Below are 10,389 nucleotides of genomic sequence, written 5' to 3'. Positions count from 1 at the left end.
CCACACCTCCACACCTCCACACCTCCACACCTCCACACCTCCACACCCTGAGCCCTGTGAGGCATTCTTCATTGTTAAAAACCATGTGGTCTTCAACAAGCATCACCTCCAGGTTTTCTTGTGAATTCAAGATTGCAGAGAATAGGGAGAAAGTTTCAGGAAACCCCCACTGCTCTTTCAGGGAAGAAGGCTTGTGTTCTGGGTGGGTTTGACAGTGATTTTCACTTTCCATCTAAATACTTATGAAACACCAGGAACAGTGCATGCTGTTCATATCCAGACTGTGAGTTTTTTAAAAATCTTGAATATTCCCATTCCTGTGATATTTTTAAATTTAAAAACCCTGCTAGGAGCCAAGCGTAGTGGCCTATGTCTGTAGTCCCTGTGCTCCCTGTAGTGAGGCAGGGGAGCGCACTGTTCTGTCAGTGTGGGTTATATGTATGGGGACTAGGGCTGGAGACTGGCTCTGCCCAAGAGCTCTTCTCTGCATGTCTTTTCCTGGGCAAAGGAAAAGAACCCAAACCTAACCTCACATGAGACCCTTTCTCGGGAAGAACAAATGCTCACATGAGGCCCTTTCTCAGGAAGAACAGATGCTCCCAGGCCTCACCTACTTGGTGGAGTCTCCACAGTTTTAGCATCTTGTGGCAAATCATGCCCAACAGCAGTTGCTCTTCTGTCAGAGACAGAAATAAAAGAATAGAGGTATCTAGAAGCCCACATATGCTAGGCTGAGGGAACCTGGAAGAAAAGAGATAACTTTACTCTAAAGCGTGCCCAGAAGCTGAAGTCTGAGGTCAGCACTGTAACTGCCATCCAGGCTAGGAAGCACACACTGGTGTGTGCGCTCATCACAACCCATAATAGAGCATCCTTGTCATGATCCTGCAGCATAACCTGGAGACAAAGACTGATTCCATACGAAATGTCCTGATAAAACATGGCATGTGCAATCAAGTTTTTTTCCAAAGGAAGCTAACAGAATGGGAACTTGTGAAAACCCTCCTTGCCTGTCCTTCCCCAGGGACAAACTCTTGTTTTTGAAAACTGATTTCAATTAGCCCATGGATGAAAGCCTTCCCATCAGTGATACAGCCTCATCCCTAGGGTCCAGGAAGGAAATTCCAGTTCAAGGAGGTACTAGTTTTTAGTTTGTTTCCTAGCACCTTTGCAGTCATAACCAAGCAGAGAATACTGCATGATTTCAAAAGTCAGCGAGGCACCTTACAACATCTTCAGGAAACTCTGCACTCCCTTGGTGCTTTCAACCCCCTCCCCCCACATCTTGCAGAACAGAAGCAAGTTCTCAGTCACCTACCTCTAGTTTCCATCAGTCAAGAAAGTGGAAGCCAGTTATTTTCTGCCTGACCCAAGTCAACCAATCTCACAAGGCTTTTGCAGGAATAAGGTAACAATGAAATGCATAGAAATACAAGTGGCATCTCTTATTTAGAGCACCACACAAAGCTCATCTACATATCAAAAAATGTCTTCAAGTCTACACACAAATAACCTCACACAATTTCATGTCATGACATGTAAGGATCTTCAGTGCAAACCATCTGCTCATGTTGTCAATAATGCCCTTAATTGGGGGCTGGAGAGATGGCTCAGAGGTTAAGAGCACTGAATGTTCTTCCAGAGGTCCTGAGTTCAATTCCCAGCAACCACATGGCGGCTCATAACCATCTGTAATGGAATCTGATAGTCTCTTCTGGTGCATTTGTTGACAGCTACAATGTACTCATATAAATAAATAAACCTTTAAAAAATTAAATATTAAAAAATAATGCCCTTAATCTCCATTTTTTAACACAGAAAACAATGGCCCCACACTCTTAGTTCTTGGCCTCCTTGAGCTGTCCTATTAACACATTATCTATCTTCAGATGGGGAGATGAGCACACAGCATTTTATACAAAGCCTTCTTCACTATGGTCACATGGCCCTGGCCATCCAGAATCCTAAACTTCCTTCCTGTATTCAGCATCTAGAAAACATCTCCATTGTCCAAAGTCTTGCTGCTAGGAAAACAAAGTGAAAGTCATGAAGCTACTTGAAATCTTTCACTGGAAAAAGGCAGAAGGCTAAGACCCAGAGAGGTTTATCTGACACAAGGTTAGCCAGTTCCATGGCAGCAATTGCTAGAACACAGTTCTTACACCCCTTCTTTATGGCTCACCCTAAGTGATAGAAAACACACACACACACACGAGACAACTATAAAACAGGAGAAAATATCAACAAACTATATGCCTGACAAATCCAACAAACTAATACCTAGCACGCAGAAGGAACTCTAAAAGTTCAATAGTGATTTCTTTTCTAATCCACTTTAAAAATGGGAAACAGTTCTAAGAAAGATGACACACATATGGCTAACAGGCACATGGAAAACCAAGTCAACATCCTTAATCATTAGGAAAATGTAAATAAAAATCATAGTGAGATACTACTTCATTCCAGAAACAATGGATTTTTTAAAAAAATCAGGCATGGAACTGCACTCCCAGAACACAGGATCATGAATTCAAGGACAGCTTGGGCTACAGTGAAAACCATCTCAAAAACAAACAAACAAGCAAACAAACAAATCATTTAATAAGTTCTACTGCAAGATCTATATCTAAAGGAAATGAAACAAATTTGTCAAGAAGATATTCACACCCTGCACTCCCACATTAACAAAGTAACTATTCACAACTAAAACAAGTAGTAGAGCATCCAAAGTGCCATCAACTGAGGAACACGCAAAGGAAGTAAGTATTCAGTCACTTAAAGTGAAAGAAAATGACACTGCTCAGCCATTTAAAGAAAGAACTCCTAGCTAGGGATGTAGTTCCATTGGTAGAACTGCCTACCTATCATGCAAGAAACTAAAGATAATCCTCAGGACCACAGAAAGCAGGTGTGATGTCACATCCCTGTATCCCCAGTGCCTGGGAGGTGTCAGGAGGAGGATCCAAAGTTCAGGGTCAACTTTGACTACATACCAAGTTCCAGGAAAGCCTAAGCTACACAACACTCTTATCAGAGACACATAAATGGGGAGAGAGAAAAAGAAAGAAGAGGAGGAAGGAGGGAGGAATAGCTGATGCCAGAGTCCAGGGAGACTGAGGTGGGAGAGAAAAGTAATGAGACAGGAATAAGCATCATAACCAAGTCAGGCTCAGTAAACCTCAAAGGGCTAGAAGAAAAGATGGCCTGTTTTTACTTTCATCAAGAAAAGTATTTGAAAAGATAGGTATACTTGACCTAACTGACGCATTCTGCACTAAAGGATCACATGATCCTCCATTAGTGTGTGCAGCTTCTCATGTGTAAGGTTAGAAATCAAATCCCAGCGAGCCTTGAAAAAGATGTAAGCATAGAAGGGGCTGGCCAGAAGTGAGCATAACACCGCAATCTCAAGATGAAACTGGCTGTGGATGAGATGTTCCCCGAGGGCGCGGGACCCTCTGTGGACCTGGATGCGGCGGGAGGTGGCACGGGACTCTCGATGGACTTGGCAGCCAATGAAAAGGCAGTTCATGCAGACTTTTTTAATGATTTTGAAGATCTCTTTGATGATGATGATGTCCAGTGAAGCCGCCCAGTCACATTGGCTCCATGTCTGTGACATGTCTGGAATCTCTCAGGACAGTATTAGCTGGTTGGAGATACCATGTGAATATCACTAGAAATCAGGACCTAGTCAACCAGTAGGGGAACTGTCTGAACCAACTGGGTACTGATGTCTCTGGGAATACCAGCCTTGTGTCCTTGTTTAAATTAATAAAGAGCACTATAACAATAAGAAAATAAGAAAGAACAAAAGAACAAAAGAAAGAAAGAGAGAGGGAGGGAGGGAGGGAAGGAGGGAGGGAGGGAGGGAAGGAGGGAAGGAAAGATGTAAGCATCTCAAGCAGGACTCTCTCCATCAAAACCCACCTGGGATATGGCAGCCATCCTGCTTGGGTGAGCTAAACTGAGGCTGCCTTCCCAACCTCTGCTCCCCACAAGGAGTGTGGCCACGGGAAGCTGAGCTTGGGTCAGAATACACAGAGGGTTGGTTAAAGCCCGGAGATGCTTCATTTTTGTCTGAAAGCTTTCAGAGTTTGGGAGAACAACTCAGTTTATAGAAGCTTCTCAGAGTAAAGCCTTTTACCATTGAACAGTCTGCAGTAGGTTTCCAGTAACAGTCTTTTACCCTGCCAAGTGTGGCACTATACACCTTTAATCCCAGCATGCAGGAGGCAAAGGGCTTCTCTGTGAGTTCCAGGCCAGCCAGGGAAACATAGTGATATCTTGTCTCAGAAAAAAAAAGAAAAGAAAAAACGAAAGGAAGGAAAGAAGGAAGGTTGGTCAAACGGAGGAACAGAAAAGAACAGAGTTATCAAATTTAAAGAGTTCCTGGTGTTTCATAGTTTCCTGAAGGGCTTTTCTCTTTAAATCATAGAAGACTGTTGACGTTTACCAAAAGCTACTCATGCATCTGTTTCTCCTCATTTCTGTTAATGTTGAAAACCATTCTTATACATATTTCATATAATCTTACACCCTGGAGTAGCCCTACTGGACACAATGTATTTCCCTCTTTGTATAAGGCTGTGTTCACTGTTAATGTATTTTAAAAAATGTTTTCCTGTGTTTATTGAAAATACTACTGTGTAAATTTTCTCATAATATCTTGGTCTCCAAAATGAGTTAAAAAGTAGACTGTTCAATTCTATCTTCTGAAAGTTCTGCATGTATTGGTATTATTTTAATATTTGGTAAGATGAGAGGAACTTTCTGGGCCCATTTTTGTAAAAAACGTTCTAAGTAGAAGTTCAGTTACTTTTACTGACATATAAATCTTCTGATATATTTATCTTCAAATAGTATTGAAAAGTCTGTATTCACAGCCATCAGACTGACCAGCCGCCTAAAGCTGTGGCTATGGCTCTAACAGCTGTTCCTCTTCCTCTTTTTCTTCTCTTCCTCCTACTTGTCTGCCACCTCTCTCTTCCCCTGCACAGCCTCTACCAACTTTCCAATGCCCAGGAATACTCTACCACATACAACAAGAGTCCCTGCTAGGCATGAGGAGGAAATATGGATTCCTAAGAGCCAGACTCTAACAGATCCCACTGAAGTGGCCAGGCTTATATTCTGAGGTCCTCTAGGACTCCCTGTGCTATGTGGTCCCACTTCAGCAAAGCATTACAGAAGTGAACAAACTGTTTCATGCATGCTATGCCCAGCAGCAGATACAGTGAATATTTACATGCATTTACTGAACAAATGAATAAATGGTTGAACATGGTGGGAATCTGGGAGATGAAACACAAATGGTACCTAATATTAGGGTAACTTCCCTGGAGGTGTGGCCACCCACACACACACAACAACATTGCCTTTAACCTGGTTGTGTATAATGGTGCTCAACACAGTTCCCACAGGAGCTCATCTTACTTTCTGAGTAAGTGTTCTTAGCTACATTTTAATGGTGAAGAAAATAAAATTCGGACAACTTGAGGTCACACCGCTAATAAGAAGCAGAGCCTGGACTCCTACCCGGGACTGACTGAGCTCATCCTAGAGTGTTTCTGTGTGCAGTCACTAGAGCGTCCAACATGCCACTCACCAGGGGCAATAAAGCAACAGTGGCATTCGCCACCCCCTACACACACATATGTACATTAGCAAGAAAGTATTTATCAGATTAACAACCTGCTTGCTCCCATAGCAGAGAGTGACAGAACGAGGCTTTGCTGAGCCTTCTGTGGAGGCCAAGGACACAGGGATGCCCCAGGTCTTGCAGTAGTAACCATCTTGTCTACCAAGGGGAAGCCATGTGTTTACTCTTTGATAACAATGTCATGACCAAACAATGGGAGCATGAGGACTGGAAACCTGACAGACATGGGTCTGAGCCTGACAGGTCTGTGCCCGGGAACTAGGCACTCAGCAGTACTCTGAAGCAAGAGCTCTATTTCTTTGTCACCTTGATATGGCAGCCATTACTGGCCACACCTGCCAAATGAGTGTCCGGGCCTGATGTGTCCCTGGGTCTTTGGCCTCCAAAGATAAAAGACAGCACGAAGGATTCTTACACTGCCCCATTCCTTGACTTTCCAAGTGCAAGTGAGTCTGATCTTCAGAGCTGTTGGTCTGGCTGTGGTGCTGAGACACTGGGGCTCGTTGCTCTTTTCCTTGCTCCCCTTTCCCAAATTCTAACTTGTCTGTCTCCCTGCGCACAAATCACACTGATTGACAGGAAGAGGGAAGCTCATAGCCAAAATAGGAGGCAAATCAAATGGTTGGTTCAGCTCTCTCCATAAGCAAGACAAGCTGGTGTAGAATCATGACGCACCCATACTTTTATAAGGGACAGATGTGAAGCATGCCTGAATTGCTTTAAATTGCTACTTCTTCAGTGGCTAGAGGCAGGGAGGAGAAAAACCAACATCCATATACATTTATACATTCACCAGGAAATGGGTTTATACTGTACTCCAATCAGGATTTACCACAAGCCTGGAACACCACACCTAATGAGCAGGCAAAACCCAGCCCATTGTCAACAGAGAAAAGTCCATCTCAAACACCAAAGATTTTAAATCAAAATGGATGTTAGAAGAGCAGGATTCTCACCAGTGCTGTCGTAGTTAAAGCTGTTTCTGGCAGTAGACAGCTAGTTGTTTAGGGGCCAGAGTTTTGGGACACTTTAGGAGAAAGGCAATGAAGGCTTGTGAGGTGCAAAACTGAGAGGATTTGTATGGTCTACAGCTGTTCCACATGTACTTCTCTGGAAATTCTTAGTATAGCCTCTGACCACCAGGGCCCATCCGTAAGCTGGTACACAAGTCTTACCACATCCGTTTTCAGGCCACAGTTTAGGTCTTCAGATAAAACCCCAGAGATCTGTGCAGATCCTCGTAGCTAATGTAGTACTAGCTTTTAGTCACCATTCGAGATGGCTAATTGGTTCTCCGTGTAGTCAGCTGTCACTGTAACAAATGCCTGGAGTAAGAGCTTAGAGAGGGGAAAGGTTTGCTTTCTGCTCACAGGTCTGGAAGTGTCAGAGTCACTTAGCCCTGTAGCTCTGAGCCTGTGATCAGTTACTAGACCTTTAGGGCCATAGACAGGCCACCAAGGTTCCCAGTATTTAAAAAGAAAATGGAAACAAATCTGTTTTAAAGGTTCAGGAGAAAATAAACTCACATTTTCTCTCTACCATGCCTTTGGCCATCTTACAAAATCAAGAGACAAAGGCTAAAACATGTAAGCTTTAATTGTGAGACAGCAGGAAGGGGACCTGTTCACCATCTGTACCACTGCACCAGACTTTTTTTTTTTTAAGATTTATTTTAGAACTGGACGTGGTGGTGCACACCTTTAATCTCAGCATTGTGGGGTCAAAGGCAGGAGGATCTCTGTGAATTCAAGGCCATCCTGGTCTACAAAGATACAAAGAGTTCCAGACAGCCAGGGCTGTTTCACACAGACCAGTCTCAAAAAACAAAACAAGTAAACATAAAAAACAAAAACAAAAAATGGCGGCCATTGGTGGATCGCAGCCGCCAAAATGAAATTCAATCCCTTCGTGACTTCTGACTGAAGCAAGAACGCAAACGGCATTTCAATGCACCTTCTCACATTCGGAGGAAGATCATGTCTTCCCCTCTTTCCAAAGAACTGAGACAGAAGTATAATGTTCGGTCTATGCCCATTCGAAAGGATGATGAAGTTCAGGTTGTTCGAGGACACTACAAAGGCCAGCAGATGGCAAAGTGGTCGAAGTGTACAGGAAGAAATACGTCATCTACATTGAGGGAGTCCAGCGAGAGAAGGCTAACGGCACCACTGTGCATGTGGGCATCCAACCCAGCAAGTTATCACCAGGCTAAAGCTGGACAAGGACTGCAAGAAGATCCTGGAGAGGAAAGCCAAGTCCCAGCAAGTAGGAAAGGAGAAGGGCAAATACAAAGAAGAAACAATCGAGAAGGTGCAGGAGTAGAGACATCTCATGCACGGCTTTCATTAAAGACCGCTTATGTAGAAAAAAAACATTTATTTTAACTGAGCATAGTAGCACACACTTTTAAGCACAATACTTGGGAGGCATATCTCTGTGAATTCAAGGCCAGCCTAGTCTATGTAATGAGTTCCAAGACAGCCAGAGCTACAAAGTAAGGCCCTGTGGGAGGGGAGGGGCACAAGATTTATTTTAATTATCCGCCTACAGGTCTGTTCTACACCCAGGTAGCAGTAAAGACCTACTGCTGAGGCCCAGCCTGCCCTGTGATTTGGCTTCAAGGTACTTCCAACTATCAAAAAGCAGGCAAGGCTCAGTCACGCAAGTACAGACACCACAGACTCCTCCTTTAAAGGCATCACTGTGCTCTGGCTGACAGGTCCTAAAGTGCACATCAACCAGGGTTGACAACAACAGGGGAAGGACCAGGAGGGAACAAAGATAGGTAACTGCCACTAAGGGATTTGAATAAGCCTAGAAGAAAGCCTCCAGTGGTAGCTGCTGCTGGCCTCCTCCAGAAATATGGGAGACTAGCATAAATGTTAGGGTCTTAGAACCCCTTTAGGGCATTTGCAAGGTTCACAGTATTTGAAGATTTAGGGTGGCCTTCTATCACTTACTGTCTTCATGTCAAGAGGCTGAAGGCCACTAGGTGTCTCTGTTCAGAAATCGCTGGACATTTAGACCCTGGGCAGTGTCCAGATGAGAGTTACCTAAACACCAATGTGCACAGGACATTGTGTGAGCTCACACAGTATTGTGTTTGAACCCTACTCTAGTACTCAGTATGTGACAGAGTGAGGTACTGAACATCCTCAACTGTCTCACCTGCAAAACAGAGACATGGACGACAGGATAGCCCTGCATCGACGCTGGCTACTCCTTCATTTCTTGCCCACCAGCTCCTTTTCCTACTCTTAGGGCCCTTTCTTTCGTCCACCACATATCCTGTCTCCTACTGCTGTGTACTGAACTGTCAGGAAGCTGCAGAGTCCTGTCTTCTGAACACCAGGCACTTACACTTCAGAGAGGGAGAACCAGAGCCCTGACCTTTCAGTGAGTAGTCCCTGTCAGGTCCACCACTAAGTGCAAGGAACAAAGGAGATGAAACTTCCTTCAGGAAGCAACATTCTAATGAGACACAGGACCAGGGGCTCAAAAAGGGACTAAGAGACGGTTCAGCTGATGGCCAGATCCACATAAAAAGGTAAGTACTGGTGCACACCTGTAATCCCAGGTTGAAATGGAGAAACAAGTGGACCTGTGGGGCTCTTTGGTCAGCCAGACTAACTGTAATCAGAGAACCCAGGTCTTAGTGAGAGACTCTGTCTCAAAATGTAAGATGGGAGACCCCTAAGAAATGACACTGGGATTTCTGAGTTTGAGGCCAGCCTGGTCTACAGTGTGAGTTCCAGGACAGCTAAGGCTACACAGAAAAACCCTGTCTCGAAAAACAAAACAAAATGACACTGAAGTTGTCCCCTGGCCTTCATACAAAAGAAAATAAAGTCTAAGCCGTGAAACAAAGGCTGTTGATATTAGTGGCAAGTTCATGAAGTGCAATTCTGTCTATAAAACATGTGTACACTTTTCTGATGTGTGCATGTGTGTGTGTTGTATCTATAATGTATTTACTTACCTGTAAGAGCATAAAGGTACAAGCTGTCTTTCTCAATTGTTCCTCCTCCTATTTTTGTAGACAGGTCTCTCACTAAACTTAACTGGGTTGGCTAGTGTCTTAGAGTTTTGCTGCTGTGAACAGACACCACGACCAAGGCAACTCTTATAAGGAGAACAACATTTAATTGGGGTTGGTTTACAGGTTCAGAGGTTCAATCCATTATCATCAAGGGAGGAGCATGACAGGATCCAGGCAGGCATGGTGCAGGAGGCGCTGAAAGTTCTACATCTTCATCTGAAAGCTACTAGCAGAATACTGGCTTCCAGGCATCTAGGATGAGGGTCTTAAAGCCCACGTCCACAGTGACACACCTACTCCAACAGGGCCACACCTACAAACAGGGCCACTCCCTGGGCCAAGCATATTCAAGCCATGACAGCTAGACACCAAGCCCCCAGGATCTGCCTGTCTTTGCCCCAGAACTGGGATTATAGACCTGTACCACTACACCTGGTTTTTAATATGGGTGCTGGCAAACTAAACTCCAGGTTCCATGCTTACACAGCAAGCTCTTTTCTAAGTGAGCCATCTTCCTAAGCTCCCCCAAGTTTCTTACTAAAAGTATTCATTACATATGTATATAAACCCTAAGAGGTTGGCGATGAAGACAAGAGAAAATTATTAGCTTGGAGGAAAATATGGTTGGAGCTTCTACATGCTGAGGAAGAATTGAGCTTGAGGGGGGAAAAAGAGACACTGGAAATAT

At 44.1% G+C, this 10,389-nt stretch overlaps 1 pseudogene across 1 annotated transcript; it reads left to right on the top strand.

The window, feature by feature from the left end:
- Window positions 1–3,408: 3,408 nt before the first annotated feature.
- Window positions 3,409–3,785, top strand: LOC114633722 (annotated as a pseudogene). Its single transcript, XR_003713229.1, has one exon. The product of XR_003713229.1 is annotated as a COP9 signalosome complex subunit 9 pseudogene (transcript).
- Window positions 3,786–10,389: the final 6,604 nt, after the last annotated feature.

This window comes from Grammomys surdaster, unplaced genomic scaffold, assembly GCF_004785775.1.
Source record: "Grammomys surdaster isolate TR1022 unplaced genomic scaffold, NIH_TR_1.0 751, whole genome shotgun sequence".
NCBI lineage: Eukaryota > Metazoa > Chordata > Mammalia > Rodentia > Muridae > Grammomys > Grammomys surdaster.
This window is presented reverse-complemented; position numbering and strand designations above follow the sequence as displayed.